We start from the raw sequence: 14253 nt of genomic DNA on the forward strand, positions 1-14253 counted from the left end.
ATTTTCCAACTACTCCTCCTTCCTCTTTGTTTCCAACTTTTGCAATCCAATTGCCAATAATTATCAATGCATCTTAATTGCATGTTTGATCAATTTCAGACCCAAGTCATTGGTAAAATTGTTCAGTTTCTTCATCACTAGCTTTTCATAGTGGCGCATAAATTTGAATAGTTGTATTGATTAGATTTACTTTAGATACATATAATCCTAGCACAGACAACATTGTACTTTAAAACAGATCTTGAAATGTCCTTGTTGACAATGAATGCAATGCCACTCCTCTAGATTGTGTCATTCTTGGCACAGTAAATCATATGATTTTCTGATTCAAAATGGCCAATACTAGTGGATTTCAGGTCACTAACACCTAGGATATAGATCTTTATGCATTCCATTTCATTATTGACAACTTCGAATTTTCTTAGATTCGTATTTCAAGCAGGCATAACGCAATATGGAGTGGTGAGACTGACAAATAGGAGAGGACATACCTCCCTACTCAGCCCTGCTGGCTGGCATCACTTTACTATGATAGCTCAATATTGCTACAGTTTCTCATTTTCAGTCGAAACTGAGAATAGAAATTTTGAATAAGTACAATATATAAATAATTCTAAATATTGGACTATATGATAGAGAGTGAGGCATTAGGATTGGAGGGATGTATTAGACTTCCACACATGGGTGGCACAACCTTGCTTGCTGAGAGGAAGCAGTACTTGGAACACTCGCTGGTGAAGATCAAGGATGGCAGCCTTCAGTGTGGATTACTGAACAGTGTAAAGAAAACCCACGTCCTCACATCTAGACCAATAGGTTAACATCTTGATAAACAGAGAAAAGATTGACGTTGCCAAGGATTTTCTCTTGCTTGGATCCATAACCAGTTCTCAGGGAAGCATGGCCATAAATAACTTGAGAACAGCATAGAACATAGTAAGACAGGTAGACAACAGTGATCCCATCCACTTGAGACGTTTTCTAAGGGAGTTGGCCTCTGCTCTGCCAAGCTGAGCTCTTTGTTGAATGTATGTCTTACATACTCAACTAATAGTTTGCTTTTGGAGAAACCAGTGGTGTCTGAGTAGTCTTGTTGGAGTCTTGGGGGAAATGCTGAACTGACAAGTGACAGGCATGGGTTTTAGTTTTGATTCTCACAAAAATTCACTGTGCAACCTTGGGTAAATCCCTCAGCCTATCTGAATTTTAATACTCTCTTCTGAAGAATGAAGGGGTTGTACTGAAGGATTTTCAAAATGTAGCCAGAAGGCTTCACGGTGTCTGGAAGGGGTAGGAGACACCAGGTTTAAAGATTGGCCCTTCAGCCTCTGTTTTATTTTCTATTTAGAGTTTCTGCTTTTTTTTAATCTCAGACTTCTGCCAAAATATATTCTCTTTAAAGAAAGATTTTTCCTGTTTTCAGAAAAGTTTGAAAACCACTGACTTAATTGATCAACTCTATGTAATATGCAGAGGTTTGCAAATTCAGTGAAACCTACAGTTAAAAAATAAGTCTCTTGTCCCCAAACTATTATTGCTTCTACTTGTCTGCTTAATATTTTCATTGCTTCCAACCACAGAGAGAAAGAGAGAGAGAGAAATCAAATGAACAAGCTGCCATTAGATAGGCAAAGACTCTGATAAATTTACACAGTTCATAAGCTTCTTTTGGGGGGAAATTGTCTTCTTTGTTTTAACATAAGCAGATGTGGCGAGTTTTGTGATGTATTGGTCAGAAGCAATGTAGTTTTGTTTGCTACTAAAACTTCTATAGTTAATATTTCAGATGATATATTGATATTTCATTGATCTGTAACTTCCAGGTACTATGTCCTCAAACAAATCTGAAAACACCTATCTGACTTTTAAAATTGAGCCATATTTTATTGACTTAAATATGTGTTGACTCACAGATCATGTGTAAGCTTCAGATTATTCGCCCTGAAAAAAAGATATTTTGGTCTTTGTTTTACTTGTAGATTAAGAATACCAAAACCAAAACCCTAAGTCTAGATGAGGTTAAAGATTTGCCTTAACCACACAAAATTTCAATCTATACCTGCCCCAGCATATTTCCTCTCAGCCAGACAATCTCTAAGGAGGCCTGTAAGCATTGAGAAGTTAGGAGGCAGATGTTTCTGTTTGAAGCTGTCCTAGCATCGCCTGAAAAACTGGTGTCAACTTTCCAGGTCCTCTGAGGTGCTGGAAACCTTGAATGGAAGCTTGCTAACTCACAGCTGTTGAGGTTTGTTGACCTAATTTAACTAGTAAGTTCACTGGTCTCTGGTGCTGTGGTCAAGTTCTTGACTGCAAACCAAAAAGTCAACAGTTCAAACCCACTAACAGCTACATAGGAGAAAAATAGAGCAGTCTGCTTCTGTAAAGAATATGGCCTTGGAAATTCCGTGATGCGGTTCTACTCTGTTATATGGTCATGATGAGTCCATTATCAACTTGATGGCAGTGGGGTTTGGTTTGGGTTGACTTGAACATCTTCCATGACAAATGAAAGATCTAGATCTTAGATCTAGGCATGGAAACAGACTTTATTATTGTTAGGTGGGCATCCAGTTGGTTCTGACTCTTAGTGACTACCTTATGTTCAGCAGAAGGATGCATCCTCATAATTATGTTTATGTGTGAACCCATTGTTGTAGCCATTGTGTTAATCCATCCTGTTGTAGCTCTTCCTCTTTTTCTCTGACCATCTACTTTACCAAGCATGCTATCCTTTTTCCAGAGACTGGTTTCTCTTGATAAAACATGTCCAAAGTACATGAGATAAAGTCTCACCATTCTCACTGCTTATGCTTTTTTAAAAAAAAATAAACAGTTTATTAGGATACAATCCAAATATCATACAATTCAATGGTTCAAATCATATCCATTCTCACTTCTAAAAAGTATTCTGATTGTCCTTCTTCCAATCCAAATGTGTTTGTTCCAGCAGCCCATGGTATCTTCAATACTTGTCACCAACATCTTAATTCAAATGCATCGGTTCTTATTCCTTGTTCAACTTTTCGTACATGCAGGAGACAATAGAAAACACCGTGACTTGGGTCTGATGCATCTTAGTCCTAAAAGTGACATCTTTTCTCTTTAATACTTAAAAGAGGTCTTGTGCAGCAGATTTGCCCCCAGACAATACAAAACGAACTTTAGGGGTGAATAAGTGGTTTTAAAATTTTATTTCTGTAGTTGGATGAGCTGAGCTTCTACTGCTGCAAAGGAAATTGATTTTTACATTTTTTTAAATTGTGGTAAATACATAGTGTGTAACAAAATACTTGACATTACAACAGTTTTTCCATGTACTGCTGAGTGATTATGTTCATTACATTGTTCCCCTGTCACACTTACACCTTCTCAAGTTATGCCATCACACTTAACAGAAGCTCAGTGTCTGGTAAGCACGGAGTCTTCCTTTTCCCCTCCCTCATGTCCACCTCTGAAAACCACGAATATACATTGGTCTCTATACACTTGTCTGTTCTAGACATTTCAGATAAGTGGGATCACACAATGTATTTCTGTTTGTGAGCTACTTATTTCACTCAGCACAATGTTGTTAAAGTTCATTCATATGGACACATGTATCTAGACTTTAACTTTTCTTTATTACTGAGTAATATCCCATTGTTTGTATTACACTATGTTTAGTTTATTCACTCATCTTTTATGAATATTTGGCTGTTATCACTTTGGGTCTTCTGTGACTAGTACTGCAGTGAACGCTAATCTACAAGTATTTGTATTCCTGTTTTCAATTCCTTTGGCAATAGAAAGACCTAGGAGAATTGTTAGCTCATATGGTACTTCTGTGTAGAACGTTTCAGTGAACCTTCTAATTGTTTTCCATAGTGGTTGTACCATTTTGCAAATCCTCTAGCAAAGCACAGGCTCAATCTCACATGTAGTGGATCTATATTGAGAGTATACAATAACGCAAGTGGTGAGTGTGGACAGCTGTTGTCCAGCACTTTGCTTGGCACACGTTATATCTCAGACCAATATTTCTAAGTACGGTCACCACTGAAATAGGTTACAAGGACTAGTAGTTTACATGGTAGCCTTTTCAGAGACTATTGGTAAATATCTGTACGAAACAATGAGAAGCAGGGAACATAGCGTTTATGAATCTCATTTCAGTAATAAATGACTGATCATTTAGTTGGCAAGTGGTAACACTTAGACTACATCTTGGATTTAACGCCTTCTAATCTTATGTCCTCTCTGTTTCACTAGAGCAGTGGTTCTCAACCTTCCTAATGCTGTGACCCTTTCATCCAGTTCCTCATGTGGTGGAGACTCCTCAACCACAAAATTATTTTTGTTGCTACTTCATCACTGTAATTTTGTTACTGCTATGAATCAAGCAATCCCTGTGAAAGGTTCAACCCCCAAAGGGGTCGCGACCCACACGTTGAGAACCGCTGCACAACAGCCTTTTGCCTTTTCTCAGTGGAGTGAGGAATGCATTCCAGGTGACAGGATGCGCCTGATATGTGTTAGCATTCCTGATGGTGATTTTGAAGTGTTTACTAATTGCATGGCTTGCAGAAAATAATGTATTTTCTTAAGAGAAAATTAGAGGTCTCAGTTATAAATAATATCTTTAACTTTACACTTATCACCCTATCAGAACAAATGAGCAAGTACCACTGCTTGGTCGCTGTCTCCCAGGAAAGAGGAAGTTTTTTTGTTTGCTTTGTTGCTTAAGTACATTCTTTATTAACACCTACATTATTATTAGTGCCTTTGATTTCTACTGCCAATTAAAGGGATGTGTTAATGAGTTTCATTTAAGAAGGGAGAGACAAATGTGCTGGAGCTTTCCCCTGTTTCTTCAGATTGTCAGGCCAGGTACTAACATAAACACAGATTACTTGGATCCCTTTTCTCTTTTCCCAGGGGTTAATATTTTATCTGTTCCCTTGTACAGAGGGAGGTGTCTAGAAGCCATGGTCAAGGTCTATTTGGGGTGCCCTAGACTCAGGCAGCAGAGTAGGTTACATGTTGGGCTACTAACTTCTTGGGCAGTAGATTGACACCACCAGCTGGTCTGTGCAAGAAAAAAATCGGCTTTCAACTCTCATAAGGAGTTACAGTCTCAGACACCACAAGGACAATTCTACTCACTTTGTCCTATAGTGTTGCTATGAGTCAGAATTTACTTAATGGCAGTAATATGTATGAGACTTAGGTGACATACGAAAGAGTTACCTAGAGGATAAGGACTTTCTCAGGCCATAATTCAACTCGGTGTGACATAGAACATTGTTGTCCCATTTTGTCTATGCAAGCAGTCGCGTAGAGAACTTTTAAAAAACTGATGCCAGAGATCCACCCCTAGGTCTGGTTAGTACTTGAGCAAAGGTAATGTGTAAGTTTCCTAAGTGATTCTAATGTTCAGTCAGGCTAAGAACTTCCGATATTGGTTTCCAGTGTTGGCCAGAGCATTATATATGTGTCAGGTGAACCTTTCATTCAGCATAAAATACACTTGCTGAACACCTGTATTTTAGGTGCTAGGAAAACCACAAGGAATAAGACTGATCCTGTTTCTATTACAAGATCCTTTCTTTTTATTGACTGGAACCAAATAATAAACAAAGATGAGGAGGGCTTCAAAAAGTTTGTGGGAAAATGGAGTTAAAAGGCGATGGAATTTTCCCATGAACTTTTGAAGCCCCTAAGACACAGACATGACTGTGATAAGGGTTAAGAAGGAAACACACTGACTGTTAAGGACCAAGGATGTTCTGAGAAGCCTTTTATTTATTTGTTTGCTATTTTTGTGTGTGTATGTCTGTGAGTGAAACTGTACACAAAACATACCACAGTAACATTGTGTGCATGTACAATTCAGTGACCAGTTACTGTGTTAGGGTTCTCTAGAGAAACAAAACCAGAATGCTAATAATTTTATATGTATTTATATAGATAGATATATAACATAAGAAATAAACAATTAATTAAATTATAAAGCAAATAGCTCAGTGCAACTGACTCCCATGAGATAGTTGTGAGATACTGGCAGTCCTTCAAGTCTTGAGGGCCACCGGGTAGTCCTCTGTAGAGCAATTCAGGCTATCTGGGCACAGGCACCAAACAGCAAGGCAGCTCACCAACAGTCAGCCAGATGACAGGGTCCGACAGTCCCCAGCTCAAGAGATATAAATTCCAGTGGTATGGCGTAGCAGGTCATGAGGCAACCTCAAATTACAGTGACAGAGTCCACGGGCTAGGTGTCCCATAGGTAGTGTAGCTTTCAAGTGACTTAATTTTTGGTGCATATTATTATCTGTACAGATCTATCTAGATAAGATAAACTGGATGAATAGTCTGGAGGAGAAAACAATGGGACCAATGGTTCCAGGGGGACACTGAAGGGTTGTGGGGAGGAGATGAACAAGGCAGAGTGCAGAGTAGCAACGATGAAATATACAACTTTCCTCTAGTTCTTACAAATTTGGCTAGACCAGAGGATGTACATAGGCACAGATAGCAACTGGAAACATAGGGAATCCAGGACAGATGACTCCTTCAGGACCAGTGGTGAGAGTGGCTATGCCTGGAGGGTAGAGAGAATTGGTGGTAGAAAGGGGGAACTGATGACAAGAATCTACGTATAGCCTCCTCCCTCAGGGAGGGACAGCAGAGAAGAAGGTGGGGGGAGACGTTGGACAGTGTAATATATGACAAAATAATAATTTATAAATGATGAAGGGTTCATGACGTAGAGGGGAGTGGGGAGGGAGGGGGAAATGAGCAGCAGATATTAAGGGCTCAAGTAGAAGGCAAATGTTCTGAGAATGATGATGGCAACAAATGTACATAGATTCTTGACACAATGGATGTATGTATGAATTGTGATAAGAATTGTACGAGCCCCCAATAAAAAGATTTAAAAAAATAAATCCATATAAGGTGCAAAGAAACTTAGCTAGGTACAGAAAATGCAAGACTTGTGATAATTGTTCAAAGAAAAAATGTGTTTCATTCCTAACAATAAAATGAGGTCTTTAATATCTTTTCCAGGGATGTAAATCCTGGTTCATTGGGATCATGAAAAGAATGTGACTATATTATATATAGTCATGACTATTATAACATGTATGGGGCGGGGGAAGCCATGAAATATTCAAAGGAAATCTGAAATTATGTTCTCTCTCTTAAAGCTTAAACAAAATGGGTTTAAATTGCACCAGAATAGACTTTTTCTTGAAATAAGATACCTATCCTGCCTATAAAGTAAACCAGTTGTTTACAAAAATATGTGTTTGTAGGTTAAGTAGTGTAGATCATATATGTGTGTGTTAGGGCATACCTATTATAATACTCTAGTTAAGTATTGCCAAATTAATAATTAAAAATAAATGGCATGTCCTTGTTTAATTACTTCAGAGTCCCTGCGTGCTATAAATGGAGAACTTACTTTCTTACTAACCAAAGGTTGGACATTTGAGTCCACCCAGAGACACATCAGAAGAAAGGCCTGGCTATCTACCTCTGAAAAATCAGCCATTGAAACCCCTATGGTGCACAATTTTACTCTGACACTCATGAGGTTGTGTCATGTGATCCAGCATCAACTCAAAGGCAATTGACTGGGTTTGTTTATGTATTCACTCCACAAAATACTTTACCAGGAGGCCAAAGGACCATGTATGTTTATTTTGTTCACTGTTGTTTTCCCTGCACCAAGCACTATTTTGGTGGTGTAGTGTTCCAAAGGTCAGCAGTTTGAAACCACCAATCCCTTTGAGGGAGAAAAACTGGGTTTTCTACTCGCATAAAGAGTTACTGTCTTGGAAAACCACAGGGGCAGTTCTACCCTGTCCTCTGGGGTCGCTATGAGTTGGCATTGACTCGATAGCAGTGAGTGAATTTGAGCGCTATGCCAGACACATCACAGACACTCATCTTTTATGAGTGAATTCCATTTTTTAAATAGCCAAATTTCATGCATTTGATATTTGCAAACTTGATTTAGATGCCCCCAAAGTAAAGTAGATGCACAAAGAGGAAATGAGATGGATAACAGCAATGCCTTTCCTTTTTCTCTAAGGTTAGGACAAGCCATGTTTGTACTTTGAAGTATGTTCCTGCCTAAAAGCAGAAGAGAAACTAGATAAAATTTAGAGGCTCTAAGATCTATCCTGATTAAATAGGTCTAAGACCCTGAAGGGCAGATGCATGGCTGGATGCATCTTGTGGGTGTTATGATCAGCAGGTTCTAGATTTGGAAACAGTGCTCAGCGTGTATTGAAATCATTACTGCCTACTTAGTCTTCTTCTCTATTTGCCTGAACAAGACTTTGTAGAGAAGACCACAGAGCTTTCTAGTGATATCTTTCACTTTAAAAAGAGCCCGTGTTCTCTCTTGATTTAAGCAATGTTCACAATTCCCCGGGGCTAATGTGAAGTTAGTTTGTACCCATTGCTGAGCCAGCTACAGTTCCTTTCATATTCTTTGGAGTGGAACAGTGTCAGCGCTCTTCAAGCTGCCATTCATTGCTGTGGGAAGACTGAAGTCATGTTATGTGCTATAGTAATAATTATTATTATGAGTCAGCATAAAATAGGTAAAAACATACCTTAATTTTTATCTGTACTTATTCATTTATGAAAGAATATCAATAAACATGAGGAGATATTGCACAGATGGCTATATAAACATGTATAAATGTATGTGCATGTTTATGTGATTTCATGACATGTTTCTATACACACATACCTTTATTATATAAATTATTTAATATTCTTAGTATGGGAATAATTTTTTTCTTTTGTAACTGACATATTTACTGACATGGTAAATGCATTCAAATATATGTAATTGATTATAAATTATACCAAATTTACAAAACTAGTGACTTCAGTTTGAGAAATAATTGTTCTAATATGATAATCTTTGGGTTAAAAATAAAGGTTGCTGCTTGCCTGACTATAAATCTGATAAATATAATTGAAATTTATCTGTTCTGCTTTCCTCAATGTGTGTTTATATAGTTATGCTAGGAACTTCAAAGTTCTGGGGGGGAACTTCAAACTTTTTGAATGTTAGAATTGAAAAGTAATGGAAATTTTCTATGAACCTTTGAAGCTCCCACATATAATAATGTAAGTAGAAAGAGGCTGGACATCATTTTTAAATAATAGCTTTAATAAGATATAATTCACATTCCATAAAATTCTCCAGCTTTATTTATGTGCAAAATTTGTTTCATTTAAATAGATATACCTTGTATATTTCTATAGTTTTTAGTATGTTTAGAATTGTGTAGCCATCACAAAAATCTAATTTTAATATATTTTCCATCATTACAAAAAGAAACTTGCCGTCCATTCTTTCCACCACTATGGCTTTTTCCCCCACCTATTTTATTGTGAATTAGGTGAATACTTACGGAGCACATCATAATTTTTAACTCAGTACTCCAGACACATTGTTTCATTTCACTCATTGCAATCCCCTAATGTAGCTTCACCCGTCCTACTTCCTCCCTGTGTCTCCTGTCTCAAATTCTTCTTAGCCTCCTAACCCTTCTGAACTTTGACCTTGGGTAAATGCTGCCCCTTTATCCCAAAAGATCAATTATTTTAAGGTATGTACACATCACCAGTATTATTATTCCCTGTATAGACCTGTTAATTTGGCTGAAAATTGAACCACAGAAGTAAATTCATTTTCAAATCTATAGGTTCACCAAAAACCATTGTCTTGGGGGTTCCACCAGTCTCTGTCCAGCAAGTCTGGTCTACTTGATGATATTGTATGTTTTCTGCATCTTTCTCTCACTGTATACAAGCAATATTTCAGGCCAGTTGTTAGTCATAGGGGGGCAGTGTCTAGTTCTTCTGGTCTCATGTTGTGGAGACCAGTCATTAGTCTACTGGACTAAATATTTCCATGTATATTTGATTTTTATCACTTATTTCCTCCAGACAGGGAGAGATCATGAGTTTTTAAGATCCCAAAGTAGGATGAAGACTTTGTGGACTAACTTATGCCAGTTGACCTTGGTGTGCCCTGAAACAATGACCCAGAGTCCCCAGACACAGTGCTTTGTTTTCCTAATGTGCCTGGTTATTTCCAAGAAGTTATAACTTTGGCATGTTCTACCACATTGTGTGTATATTTGCAGCAAAGGTATATACAAATTACCTCTGTCAAGCCTATATATATTTGTATACTCTCCCTCTCCCTCTCCCATTCGCTCTTTCTATTCAAACCTCTACTGTTGATCACAGTTATTGCAAGATTAGGTATATCATAGTATTTTTCTTTAACTCTTGCATTTCTTGTCAACTTTTGTTATATATTCATTATTTGACGGGCATTTTTGAGTATTGTGAATGATACCGCTGTGGACATGTGTGCAAGTTTGTGTGGAACTATTTTCTAGTATGACTGCACCATTGTATATCCCAGCAGCAATGAGGATCCAAATTCTCAATATCTTTGCTAATACTTATTACCTCTGTTTGATTATAGCCATCCTTGTATGGTAATCCTGGTGGCATCGTGGATTACACAGTAAACTGCTAACCTCAAGGTCATTGGCTGGAACCTGTCAGTTAGTAGCTCCTTAGGAGAAAGAGGAGGTTGTTTGCTCCTGTAAAGATTTAAAATTCTCAGAAACCCAAAGGTTTCTATAAAGACACTATGAGTTGGAATCAATGTGATAGTAGTGGGCTTGGTTTTGCTTTTTAATATGGCAGGAATTCTGATACCATAGTGGATTGGGTTTGGGCTGCTAACTCCAAGGTTGGCAGTTCAAATCCATCTGCTGCTCTACTGCCTAGCATGTCTGTTGTAAAGGATTACAAATTTAAAAACTCTATATATGAATTGACTTGATTCCAGTGGGTTTGAGGTTTGTTGCTGTCTGTCTAAATTCATAATAGAATAGAAGCATCAAAGCAGTAGGAAAGGTGTTATGTAAAGGAATAGATAAATATCTGCCTAGTGGTGAGAACAGACAAAAATAATTGAGATATATTTAAAATATCTTTTAAATAGCTTTCTAGATGCAACTTTAGCATCTCTCTATATACATATATACTTTATATATATATACATATATATTTTTAATATATTTATACTTTAAAAAATCTTTACTGATTATTCTTTTTTTCAAGATCATTTTATTGGGGGCTCTTACAGCTCTTTTTTAAAAAAAATCATTTTATTGGGTCTTCTTATAGCTCTTACTACAATACATTCCTACATCCATGTGTCAAGCACATTTATACATATGTTACCATCATCATTTTCAAAACATTTTCTTTCCACATGAGCACTTGGTATCTGCTCATTTTCCTCCTGCCCCCAAAATTATAAATATTTTTATAATTTATAAAAAAATTTTCATGTCTTATACTGACCAATGTCTCCCTTCACCCTCTTTTCTGTTGTTCGTCCCCTTGAGAGGTGGTTATATGTATTATCATTGTGATCAGTTGCCCTTTTCTCTCCCCACCTTCCTATTACCTTCCTGGTTATAGCTACTCTCCTTATTGATCCTGAGGCATTTATCTGTCCTGGATCCCCTGTTTCCAGCTCTTATCTGTACCAATGTACATGCTCTGGTCTAGCCAGATTTGTCAGGTAGAATTGGGATCATGATAGTGGAGAGGAGGAAGCAATAAAGAACTAGAGGAAAGTTGTATGTTGCATTGGTGCTATACTGCACCCTGACTCATCTCTTCCTTGTGACTTTTCTATAAGGGGATATCCAATTGTCTACAGATGGGATTTGGTTCTCCACTCTACACTCCCCCTCATTCACATTAATGTGATTTTTTTTGTTGTTGTTCTAGGTCTTTGATGCCTGATACCTGATCCCATCGACACCTCATGATCACACAGACTGGTGTTCTTCCTCCATGTGGGCTTTGTTGCTTCTCCTCAAAGCATGATGGTTGCTTGTTTATCATCAAGCCTTTAAGACTCCAGAAGCTGTATCTTTTGATAGCTCGGCACCATCAGCTTTCGTCACTACATTTGCTTATGCACCCATTTTATCTTCAGCAATCGAGTTGAGAAGGTGAGCTTCACAGAATGCCGGGTTATTAGAACAAAGTGTTCTTGCATTGAGGGGGTACTTGAGTAGAGACCCAATGTCCATCTTATAACAATCCATACAACAATTGTATCAAGCATATTTGTACATATGTTGCCATCATTATTTTTGAAACATTTATTTTCTTTCTGAGCCCTTTGTGTCCTCATTTTACCCTCCTTCCCCCCCCCTTGACCCTCTGATAAATTACAAATTATTATTTTCATATCTTACAGCAACCACTTCTCCATGATTTCTGTTGTTTACCCAGCGGGTTGGTAGTGGTTATGTGTCAATCATTGTATAAATATAAATTTATTGGTTCCTCCCTTCCTCTCCCTACCTTCCCCCTAACCTCCTGGTATCACTACTCCTATTTCTGTACCTGAGGGGTTTATCTGACCTGGATTCTGTGTGTCCTCAGCCCTTATTTCTACCAGTATACATGCTACAGTCTAGCCATGAAAGGCAGGACTAGGCCAGGATAGTCGGGAGTGGAGAAACTTCAAGCAACCAGAGGAATATTGTGTGTTTCATCAGTGCTATACAGTGCCCTGGTTGAATCATCTCTTCCTTGTGACCCGTCTGTAAGGGGATGTCCCATTGTCTACAGATGGGTTTTGGGTCTCAGTTCCAACCCGCTTCATTCTCAACAATATATTTGTTTGTTTGTGGTTTTCTGATGCCTGTTACCTGATTCTGTTGATTCCTCATGATCGCACAGGCTGGTGAGCTTCTTCCATGTGGGCTTGTTGCTGCTTTACTAAATGACGGCTTGTTTAACTGCAAGCCTTTAAGACCCCACACGCTATGTCTTTTGATATAGTGAGGAAGTCCATCCACTTCCTCACTGTATTGCCATACAAATATATCTATATAAGCCAATAACTAGTTTTGAGTTAATATATTTACCTAAGTGAAAACCTATGTTTATACCTCTATCCATAGCTTTGTTTCCCAGATCTTTCCTGTTTCCCTTTACCTTCCTCCTGTCCCACCCTTTTTCTGCCCATTAGTAATTCCTTTCAGCTAAATTTATATTTATACTTTTGCTGCCCTTACTCACCAGTTAAATCTAACTAATTTTTGGCTGTCTATATTCAATAAAATAAGTTTTCCATCTTTTTTTTTTTTTTTTTTTTTAGTTTTCCATCTTATATGCTCAGGTTGGAAGATCGTCTAAGTTAAAGTTTTTATTTATATTGGGGATCTCTTATTTTCCTAAATGGTAGACAAATAAGATGCTATGGCCTTTAATACCTCACAGTTGAATTTGCAAGCTAAAGTAGCATTCAAATAATTGATGCAGGGAGCTCAAAGATGCAGCTGTTTCTGTGTATTCTTATGTAGTTGTTACTGAGTATCCTTGAGACTCCAACTGTAACTGTAACTTCTCTCTCTCAAGGGGTTTTCTGTCATCAATAGCTCAGCTAAATTGATTAACTCTGGAGGGACTTCATGGGAAATATCAAGAAGGAAATGAGTTGATAAATAGTATTGATTATTGTAATTCTAATGTCGGCCAAAAAACGCAGGTAGCCTTACCAGGCATCCTCAAACAACAGCCCGCTCAGGTCATTTATCTGGCTCACCGTTTTTGCCCGTTTGTTTTTTTTAACTTCAAAATAAGATATGTGCAGTGTGCATAGGAATTTGATAGTTGTTTTTTTTTAACTATAGTCCAGCCCTCCAATGGGTCTGAGGGACAGTGAACTGGCCCCTGTTTAAAAAGTTTGAGGACCCCTGCTATACTCTGTGGTGAAAACTAACAGATGCCTGTCAGCTATAAATTGATTGCTACTTATCACTGCTACTGGATTTGACATGGTCAGTTTGAAGGAGCACAGGCGGGCTGAATGAAACGCAAATATTCGGTAATTTTGGCTATTATATATTTTAATAGGGAGTTCCTTTTATTTTTAGTTTAGAGCCAGTTCTAGGACTGGGAAACCCATAGAATTTTATGCCTGGAAGGCTCTTAGAAAATTGCTCAGCCTCTTTATTCTTACAGAAGAGAAAATTAAGACCCAGGGACATGGGGTGATTTAATGCAGGCCATTCAGTTAATGAGAGTGAGAGGGTACCCAAGTATCCAACACCATCGCAGGCCTGTGGTTTTAGACAACCCTGCTTTCGTGTCGCCTCCCTGTTTTTCTTTTTCCGCTTGTTCTTTCTTTCC

General features: G+C 37.9%; 1 protein-coding gene across 6 annotated transcripts in view; it reads left to right on the top strand.

Moving 5' to 3' along the window:
• CHD9 (chromodomain helicase DNA binding protein 9) overlaps positions 1-14253 on the top strand; it is a 261384-nt gene that overhangs the window by 57606 nt on the left and 189525 nt on the right. For all 6 annotated transcript variants that reach the window (XM_075536429.1, XM_075536433.1, XM_075536432.1 and 3 more), the window contains exon 2: positions 11833-12059. The gene's annotated coding sequence lies outside the window, so the exon portion shown is untranslated. The remainder of the gene's footprint in view (positions 1-11832; positions 12060-14253) is intronic.

Source organism: Tenrec ecaudatus, chromosome 18, assembly GCF_050624435.1.
Source record: "Tenrec ecaudatus isolate mTenEca1 chromosome 18, mTenEca1.hap1, whole genome shotgun sequence".
NCBI classification, from domain to species: Eukaryota; Metazoa; Chordata; class Mammalia; order Afrosoricida; family Tenrecidae; genus Tenrec; species Tenrec ecaudatus.